Consider the following 11,223-nt stretch of genomic DNA (forward strand, 5'->3'; position numbering starts at 1 on the left):
TTTCCCATCCATTATTGGAAGAGATTGCTGATTCTTTGGTTGAGTCCTGGGTGAACCAGCTGGCTTGAGTTTAAGATCTGTATTGTGTCAAAAAATCATATTATAATATATATATAATCTCTATGTAAATAATCTGTTATATATAATAGATTCAAATTCCATTTAGCTAGATGCTCATAATCCATGAGTTAAGTGGAACTGAGACCAACTAAAGAAGCAGACTCCCATCTCCCTGTACACATCGAGTAAAATAATTAGCTTAGTTGCTGAATTGTGTGTGAGCCTTTGTGTTAGATGTCCATCCCTATTCAATCCTCTTCTGAAAAATGTGAAGGAAATAGCCATATCCCCTCAGTACGGGCTAAGATATGGGCAGGTGTTTTAGCCTCAGTACCTCAGCAAGCACAGCATAATGTCAAGATTTATGTGCTGCTACTTTTTATCAGAAAGTGAGTGTAAAAGAAACAAGGTAGGGAAAAAGGAGAAGTTGATTGGAGAGTGTTGCTAAACTAGAAGCAATTAAGCTTCTTCACGTCATAGAACTCTCCCATGGAAAGTCACATGAACTGCACCTCAAGGCCATAGATAGCTGAGAAGAAAGGGAAAGTATTTATCATTTATCTTATTAGCCATTAATCCAAAGTTTGTTCACTGGGACTTAATTCCCATGAAATTCCAGACTCTGCATTTGTGGGTACTAAGTAAGATTACTTAAACTTCCTTTTCAACAGGGGAGTCCTGGATTGAGAGGTAAGAAGCACGTGGCATGGTCTTAAAGTAAGACACTGTCAAGTTCCAAGTGAAATCATTCTGAACCCACACACAGCTGGTTACTGCAGCAGCAGTTGAAACAAAAGACACATGAAGCTGAAAGATTGTGAATTGGGATATAAGAGGTGTTGGATACAGAACGCAATGATAGAAATAGCTTGTTTAGGCTGTAAAGCTTAGCAACTTCATATTTATTCTCAGTGCATAAAAAGAATATTAAATAAAATATTCCTATGTAATATATCATAAAATAGCAAGTTTTAGGGATTACATTCTTGGACTCCCAGTAGTAGTGTTGACATCATCAGCATTATTATTACTGACATGTTGATTCCTTCTCTCACCTTTAACTCCTTAAATGCTACCAACACTTAAGTCCCTTAGAGAGTAGCTTTCCTTTCCAGATCAATTCAGCCCTTTGGCCATACCTAGTTAATAGAAAAAGCATTTCTAACCTGGTTTCTCTAATCTTAGTCTCTTCCTAACTGCATTCATATTATTCATAATTGCCATTCTCTAATAGTTTTCATCAAATCATTTAGTTTTCTATGAAAAAAGTGATAATTTTTACCTTGTGGATAAATGTAATACTAAATGTTTTCCCTCCCCATCAAGCCAATATTAAACTCATTTAATCCTTTTCAATAGAAATTCAACCTGAATTCTTCTTTTTCAGAACACAATTTATGAACTTCCAATCTAAAAAGCAATATATGATTCCATGTGTTCAACAACTCTGTATTCCTAAAAAATATTAAAACGACCTAAAAAAGTTTAAGGGACCTAATGAAAAATATAATGAAAATAAATAAGATAAAATGTTTGAGATGAAGTGACTAGCAGTTTAGGTATAATTCAAGAGAGAATTAGGAATTTGGCAGATTTCTCTGAAGAAATTACAGGAAGAATAAACAGAAAAAAGAAAACGCAACATGTGTAAGAAAGATAATTGTACATGAATACTCGAATGAGACGTGCTCAGAAAGGAATACTATAAAGGATGAATAAGAAGAATATTCAAAGACATTATACTGGAAATTTTTCTAGAATTGATGAAAGTTTCTGGAGAGATACGTGAAGGATATCTATGCCTACACATAGTGTAGAAAAATGTAGAATCCCACAACTTAAAGGAAAGTCTTAAAACTAATGAGACAGAAGAGACCATCTATAAAGGAATGACAATTAAAATAAAGGCAGACTTCTCAGTAGAAACCAGGGAAGCTAGAAGTGGAATAACTTCTTCAGGAAATTATTTTTTAAATGATTCTTAATCTACTATTTTATAACTAAAAAATGTCTTCAAGATTTAGAGTAAAGATATTTCTAGTCTTTTCAGATAAAATCTGAGAGACTTAGGGAAAGGAAAAGGGTAAGTGAAACAGAAAAATTAACAAGCAGAGGACGAACAGAAAGGTCACAGAAATAAAGAAAAATATGTCACTAATCACAATATTTATATGTATAGACCAAGCCTGTCACTTAAAAAAAAAAATTTTAAGCTAACCAAACAAATTAAACTATATGCTCTATTTAAGGGACATACATAAAATAAGACAGAAAATGATTTAAATATATGTCCATTCTCACCACAGTTATTCAACATAATACTGGAAATCTAGAGAGTCTAAGACAAGAGAAAGAAATAAAGGTCATCCAATTTGGAAAGGAAGACATCAACTTATCCTTGTTTGCAGATGATATGATCTTATATTAGGAGAAACCTAAAGACTCCACCAAAAACCTATGAGAACTGATATACAAGCTCAGTAAAGCTGAAGGATACAAAATAAACATACAAAAATTAGTAGCATTTCTATATCCCAATAGTGAACCATAGAAAAATAAATCAAAAAAAGTAATCCCAGTTACAATACTCACACATAAAGTTAAATACCTAGGAGTTAAAGAGTTGAAATTGAAAGATCTCTACAATAAAAATAACAATAATAAAAACTACAAAACACTGATGGAAGAAATTGAAGTGGACCTCAAAAAATGGAAAGATATTGTTAAGTGTCCATGCTACCCAAAACAATCTGCAGATTCAATGTAATCCCTATTAAAATACCAACGACATTCTTCACAGAAATATAACAAAAAAATCCTAAAATTTATATGGAACCACAAAAGAACCTTACCTTAGAAAGAACCTTAATTATACTATAGTATAGTAACCAAAACTGCATAGTACTGACATAAAAACAGACACATAGAACAATGGAACAGAATAGAGCTATTTCTGTAGTGTAATTTCAAGTCAGGTAATATAATTCTTCCAGTTTTGTTCTTTTTGCTCAGATTAGCTTTGGCTATTCTGGGTCTTTTGTGGTTTCACATACACTTAAAAAATTTTTTTTTAATTTCTGTGAAGAATGTCATCGGTATTTTGCATTTAATCTGCAGCCTGCTTTTGGTACTATGGACATTTTGATGAAACAATATTGATTCTTCCAATACATGAATATGGAATATTTTTTCCATTTTTTGGTATATTCTTTAATTCCTTTCATTGGTGTTTTATAGTTTTTATTATGGAGATCTTTCCTTTTTTTTTTAATTCGTAGGTATTTAATTTTATGTGTGGCTATTGTGAATGGGATTACTTGTTTGATTTTTTTTCAGATTGTTCAGTATTGGCATATAGAAATGCTACTGGTTTGTGTATGCTTAACAGAGTGACTATATTAATTAATAATTTAATTGTACACTTTAAGAAAATTAAAATAGTATAATTGGATTGTTTGTAACACAAAGAATAAATGTCTTGAGGGGACGAATACTCCATTCTCCATAATGGGATTATTACACATTGCATGTCGTATGAAAACACCTTGTGTACCCCCTAAATAGATATACCTACTATGTACTTACAAAAACTAAAAATAAATTTAAAAAAAAATTAAAAAATTAAAAATAAAGATAGAGCAGGTAAATAATAACTCAACAAAAGCTGGGAAAACTATATCAATATTCTAAAGATAGTTTCTAATATAAAATAGTTTATTAGCAAGAAGTGATACTATTTACAGTTTTAAATCTCAATGAAATATAACAACTATACATGTAATATGAAGCTAAAGATAACCTCAAATTACACACAATGCAAAACATTTCCAGAATTATAGAAATCAACACATCATTATAAAAATATGAAGATTAAACACACCTTTCTAACAGTTTAAGCAGAAAAAGTACATAAAAAATGAAAATTTAGGACTACCAAACTTGATTTAATGTATATATAGACAGATAAATGATTAGAGATTTCATAGTTTTCTCCAGCACATATAGTACATTTACCAAAATTGAATAATTGAATGTATTAAGGTATAAAGGAGCAAGTCTCATTTAATTTATAGGTATGTACATAAGTACATGTGTATGTATATTTGTGAGAGTGAGGAAGTGTGCATTCTACTTTTTCTGACAACAATGAAATTAAATTAGAAATTATTATCAATAAGATAAATGCTTCACTTTTTTATGAAAATTTCTAACACCTACAGGAGTAGATGAAATAGTATATGGAAGGCAAATGTACATTTCAGCTAACTTCAACAATTATTCAATTCATAGTCGATCTACATACTCACTCCCACTGATATTTTTCTGAAGCAAATTCATCCATAAATATTTGTTTGTAACTTTATGTAAGAAAGGCTTTTTTGTTTTTAACATAACCAAAATATCATCATATATCTTTATTTTAAAAGTCTCAAATAGCTAGTCAGTGTTCAATTTCCCTGATTATCTCATATTTTTGTTTGTTCAAGTCAGGATCCAAATTAGAATCATATACTGCAATTAATGGATATGTATCCTAGGTCCCAAGGACCTTAACACTGTTAAGGATACACATGACTAGAATTTTAAAAACATTGTTCCTGAATAACTCATAGAACATGGGATCAATGTGATGGAGTAAAGATGGCCCCGATTCTTTGTTACTAATCTCAATAGAAAGAGGCATGATTTCCCTTCCCTTGAATCTTCATTCTATGACTACTTTGACAAAAAATATGGCAGAGTGATGCTTTGCCAGTTCTATGTCTAGCCTTTAAGAGAACCAGCAACTTACACTTTCTGTCTCTCAGAACGTTCTTGGAGCACTGGCTGCAACATAAGAAGTCTGACTACTCTGTTGGAGAGGACATGTGGAGTGACCCTGTGCTGCATGGGTAGAAGAAAACACCGAGGTGAGTTCAGCCCTCCAGCTGTTCTTACCAAGGCACCAAGCATGTGAGCAGAGCTATTTTAGGCTCTCCAGATCAGACTAGCCACCGGCAAATACCACGAGATGAACCCAGTTAATATCACATGGAGCAAAAGAATGACCCAGGCAAACGCTATCTGAATTTCTGACCCACAAAATCATGAACTGTAATAAAATCATGATTATTTTAAGCTACTCAGCTTTTGCCTACTTTATTAGACAGCAAACGATAACAAGAGGTGTAAGGGAAGCTAAAATTTTACTTTTTGAAAAGGCTGAAAAAATTTCTTTAGTGATACTGACAAAAGAGAGAAGACACAAATAAAACATTAAAAAGGACTATATTTCAGACATTCAAAAGATAAAACTAATAAATACTTAAAAATAAAACAAATTTCTAGAAACAATACAATTTACCAAACAAAACTAAGTAGAAATTTTCCAAACAAAATTATATATACATGGATTTATATAACCACTAAGGAACTGAAACCAGTAAATTACGTATTCTTCCATCCCTCCCCCAAACAAACAAGAATAAGAACAACAAAAGTTCACATAGCTTTACAGGCAATTCCACCGTAATTCAAGGAGTCACACTTCTCTAAAACAAACAATAAAAACAACAAGAACAACTGCAAAATCCAACAGCTTTACAAAAAATTCTACCATAAATACAGGAACAGACAAAATTTCCTTTCCAGGGAAAAAGAGAAAAAAGGAATGCTCTAATCTCATCTCCCATCTCATCCTTTAAGGCAAGTATGATTCTCATATCAAAACTAGGGATAGTATGAGAAAGGAAAATCTCCTTGGACACCACAGATGTGAAAATTCTAAATAAAAATATCACTAAGTTGAATCCCCATAGTCTATAAAATGATACTATGTTGAGTTGATGCCAAAACTGCAAGTTGTTTATCATTAGAAAAATCTACCAGTGTAATTCACTTCACTAACAGTTTAAGAATAAAAACCATAAAATCATCTTACTAGATTCGTGTAAAGTACTGAATACAAATAAACGAATCAAACGCCTCCTGAAAAGATAAGGTAACATATTATTATATAGTTAATAAAAAATATAATGTAGCAGTTAAAATTAATTAATTTCAACTAGATACAACAAAGATAAAATTGTGAGTCTTGGATTAAAATAGCAAATGAAAGGAAAGAGTCTAGTGCAATATCCCCTTTTTGTACACCCATTGGAGAAAGCATAGGTTTTATAATTATTTTTACAACATTATTATAAGTATGATACAAAAAGCTTTAAACAATAAAATGATTGTTTTATTAAGCAAGTAAGCAATTATTTAATTATTATCTAAAATTGTGATACTGACATTAGATTACACAACAGAATTTTTAAAATTACATATAAACTTTGGATTTCAGAAGGGTGGGGAAAAACACTGGGAAAAATATTCAAATAAATATTTGAATATATCTCACTTCTTAAGTCAAAATAATTTCTAGAAGAAATAAATGAAAAGAAAATCAATGCTGTGAAAAAAATAGCCAATATTTATATGATCTTTTGGAGGCTGACGCCAAAAGAAGAAACCATAAAAGAGAACACTAATACATTGCGTATGTAAAAAATATGAAATAACATGGAACAAATAAATGAAAGCCATAGTTAAAAGAAAAATGGCCAACTAGAACACTAATTAGCATGGTATGTGGCAATCAATTATATAACTTTACTATAAAAGTAACCCTTCCAAATTAAAAAAAGACCAATACCCAATAGGTAACCAGAGGATATACATAGTCAATTAAAATAAGAAATTTGAATTTTAATTGAATTAAATTCAAATAGGAAAAGCTGTTCCACATCAGAAGATCTCACAAAAACACCACAAATTTTATTAAAGTACTATATTTTCACCGGCCGGGCGCGGTGGCTCAAGCCTGTAATCCCAGCACTTTGGGAGGCCGAGACGGGCGGATCACGAGGTTAGGATGGAGACCATCCTGGCTAACACGGTGAAACCCCATCTCTACTAAAAAATACAAAAAACTAGCCGGGCGAGGTGGCGGGCGCCTGTGGTCCCAGCTACTCGGGAGGCTGAGGCAGGAGAATGGCGTAAACCCGGGAGGCGGAGCTTGCAGTGAGCTGAAATCCGGCCACTGCACTCCAGCCTGGGCGACAGAGCCAGACTCAGTCTCAAAAAATAAATAAATAAATAAAGTACTATATTTTCTCCAGCACTTTGCCATGTTTAAAAATTATACTAATATCCACTAGTAGCACGGGAGCAGGGAACTACATCTCATTCTTGTGACATTACCAATTGATGTATTTCTAGGAATCAATTTTTCAACATGTATCAAAATTCTTAAAATAACTTATATCCTTTGACTCAGCTATTCCCCTTCTAGGGTTTTACAATCAGAAAACATCTGAGTGTATGTCAATTATATATCAAAAAATTTGAACAAAATTATTTTCAATTAAATAAAAAATTGAACAAGTGTTCAAGGTCGTATAAAGGTGGGGTTTTTTGTTTGTTTGTTTTTCTTGAGATGGAGTCTTGCTCTGTCACCCAGGCTGGAGTGCAGTGGTATGATCCTGGCTCACTACAATCTCTGCCTCCCAAATTCGAATGATTCTCCTGCTTCAGCCACCAGAGTAGCTGAGACTACAGGTGCATGTCACCACACCCAACTAATTTTTTGTTTTTTTAGTAGAGACTGGTTGGCCAGGCTGGTCTCAAACTCCTGGCCTCAAGTGATCCGTCTCGGCCTCCCAAAGTGCCGGGATTACAGCCACTGTGCCTGGCCACATATAGGTTTTAATTTATATATAAATTATGTCAGCAAGAAACTGGGAATTGACTAGTCTAAAAAGAGCAAAATGATTAAATGAATTATGGTACAGCCATATATAGAATTTTCTGTAACTGAAATTCAGATAAATGTCTAATTATAATCACAGAAAGATTGTTACACAATATCATTATATAAGAAGAAAAAGTTACAAAGTAATATGCGGAATATGCTCCCATTTTTAAAAAAAAAAGTGTTTGAGCCTACAGGTAAGATTAAAACATTGAGGAAACACATGCAGAAGATGCTGTAGATAATCTCTTGATCACAGAATTATCCTTTTATTTTTGCTCAACTCCTCTACCTAATGTTTCAACAATAAACACGGATTACTTGTATGATGAAACAAACAAACAAACAAAAAACACCAGTGAGGGTGAGAGGGGGAGCAATAGAGAGACAGGACAGAAGAAGGTTTAAAATGTAAGAAATATTACACCACTAAGAAATGTTCTTTGGCTAAGTCCATGGTCTCATTGCCTCTGATTATTTCCTTTCCTGGAATTCCCTTAACTCTTGTGTATATGATTTTGACAGCATTACTGTGCATCTGATTTTGTTTTCTGTTGATTTACTTTTCAAAGTAATATCACCCCACCAGAGTTTTATAAATACTCTCATGCTGTTTTTATATACTATAAAACTCTGCACACATAGACACTTCAAAATGTTGAATAAATTTAACTGAATAACTATCAATAGCCAAATTTAGTTTATAGTTACAAACTTAGCTAAAAGAACAGATCTCAAGAAATGGACAGTATAGAAATTTCAAGATTAGTCAAGGAGGTGATTCTGGATAGAAGCTGTCCAGAAGGATCCAGACAGTCTAATGTGACAGAACAAGTACTTGGCTGAGGTATGGATTCTTCTACCAATTAAGTTTTGGAAAGTTACTTAAATCTATCAGATCTCAGTTTGGAAACTAAAGCTCCTTCTATATGTATGATTCCTTGATATTCATGATTTTGCAGTGGGTGCTTAGTCTCTGCTATTCGCAGAAGTTGTATATAGAAAATGGTGGAATTTAGCACATGGACTACATAGAGTCCAGAAAATTACCAATATTGCTTTCTTGCTTAAGATGAAAATTAAAAAATGGGGTCCAACCTGTTCTTTTACAAAACTTTACTATGTACATTTAGGACCTTTTCATGTCAATAAAGTGAATAAAAATCTGTTTAATTAAATTCACACAAACACACAAGTTTTTGTTAGTATAAAAGAAAGGTTACATTAGCTAATTTGAGAGGCATGATGCCTACAATGAAATAATTAATTTGCATTCTTATATATTCTACAAAACACTGTACACTAAATTCTGGTTTTTAAAAGATGCTTTTGCACTTCATGCAAATGCTTGTGCTTTTATAATGTGGAGTTTAATTGCATTTAAGTGCTTATTCAAAAATATGCCCCCAACTTCTACCTCACTCTACATTTTCAACAGTAACTTAAAAATTTCCTAAGACTTAACAAATTGTGTCTTCATGGGGGTTATTCAACGTGGAATTGAGCTAATGATGTTTATAGCATGTGATATTTTGGCTGATAATTTGGAATGACTGAAGCATATGAATAGAAAGGTTATAAAGGGTCATAGTTCTCCTTATCAAAATGTCTAGCCTTATTACTTTAGAGAAAATAAAAATAAAAAGACATATCATGTTTTCACCTTAGTTTCTGGTGTGGAAATTGATTTGTTTAAGTGCCTTTTCAAATCCCAAAATATTCGCATCTCAATTCTAAAATGCAGTCTTTAACAAGAAGCCAGACCAATGGAAATAATGAACAGGTTACAGGCTCCAATGCCAAGGTCTTTTTAAGAAATGTATCATCAGGATTTGCTTAAAATGTCATCTTAAATTAGCAAGGCCATTTCACGTATTCAGTTGTTTACTAATGAGAATCAACATTTATATGACACAGTTAGAACACATTTATTTTTTAATGTATACAGTATAAACATGAGAAGCAGCATACCCATTAAATAGATCTTTATGTTAATATAGATACATAGGTATAGTGACATATTTATGTACAAGTTCTCTATATTCTTACTAAAATTAAGATTAGGACATTAATCTTGTCCTTTACCCATTACTATTTCAAAAAAGTAAAAATAAAAAATCCAGCCAGATGCTTTTTCATTTCAAAGTGTCCTTTTTATCTTTGTGAGCTAGCTAGATACCTACTACAAAGCATTAGTAATTCCTTTCCTGTCAAGTTATTTTTAGGGTGTTTTAGCTTTACTGAGCTCTCTACCAAATGCAAAACATTAGATATCCTGAATTTTTCTCTGCTCTGTCCATCCTAGAGATGGAAGCTTTCTTGCTTCAAACCTCAGTGCACACATGTAAACACAATTACTCAAAACAAGGCAACAAGTGAGAGGCAGGGTTAAAATAAGAACTCAGGCAATCTGACTCACAATCCAGGATTCAACCCCCTAAAACTTGCTGTTTTCTTTGTCCTCTTTGCTGTGAACCAAGACACTTGTTCTGTAGCAGAATGTTTCTGCTGCAAATCCAGTTGCTACTGCATTATGCAATGAAGTCAGAAGCCTGAGCTTGTGACATCAATATAGGTTGCTATGGTAACACTTTCCATAAGTATTACAGGTTCAGTGTAGGCTCAAAAAAGGGGACTTCAGCAGAGTAGCAAAATAACTGGCATTATTTCAGCCTAAATTACAACAATAGTTGGTGCAAAAATGTTTTATAATTCCTGTAATAAAAAAGTTTTACATTTTATGTCATTATTGAAAGTCATTTTTATAATATATTTAAAAATGAAAGTTCTCCAATAGAAATAGTAATGCTACTGACCTTCTAAAGCATTCACATAATCCACAAAGAAGAGAATCTCACTATAACATAGCTAATTATTCCACGTATTTAGTCATTCCATAAGTCAGGGTAATGTTATACCTTATATATTATGATAAAATCCTAATAACATGTCATTCTAGCTTTTCCATTACAAGAATTATAAAAAGATCTCACAAAGTTGCACATATAAAAGCAGCTTTAGATGAGAAGACTATTTTTAACAAAGCAATAGTAAAGATCACCTTTTGATTGCACAAGTTCATTATTATTTTACTAGAACATGTTTGTCAGTGACTCCATTTAAATAGTTAAATCTACCTTCCTGTGTAAGACATGTTTAAAAAGATTCTTTGGCCTTCAAATTTTTTTTAACCTGAATTAGAAGCACATGGCTGAATAATTACAAAGGCTGAACTTCTTTATTAAACAGCTCCTTTGTTTTTCTCATCCTTCTCAAGAGGAGGATCTTAGTATTAGCTCAATTCCGTGAACACGCTTGAGCTAGGTGTTAGGGTTACAACAGCATGTTGGACATTAGGTATAAGATGCCTAAGACATAATCCCTTCTAT

The 11,223-nt window shown here is 32.5% G+C and overlaps 1 long non-coding RNA gene across 1 annotated transcript in view; it reads right to left on the minus strand.

Annotated features, from left to right (window-relative positions):
• LOC102116371 (uncharacterized) overlaps positions 1-10,374 on the minus strand; it is a 321,221-nt gene extending 310,847 nt beyond the window's left edge. Inside the window, exon 1 of the long non-coding RNA XR_010586275.2 lies at positions 10,254-10,374. This is a non-coding gene — a long non-coding RNA (uncharacterized lncRNA). The remainder of the gene's footprint in view (positions 1-10,253) is intronic.
• Positions 10,375-11,223: the final 849 nt, after the last annotated feature.

The sequence above is a fragment of the Macaca fascicularis genome, chromosome 4, assembly GCF_037993035.2.
Source record: "Macaca fascicularis isolate 582-1 chromosome 4, T2T-MFA8v1.1".
NCBI classification, from domain to species: domain Eukaryota; kingdom Metazoa; phylum Chordata; class Mammalia; order Primates; family Cercopithecidae; genus Macaca; species Macaca fascicularis.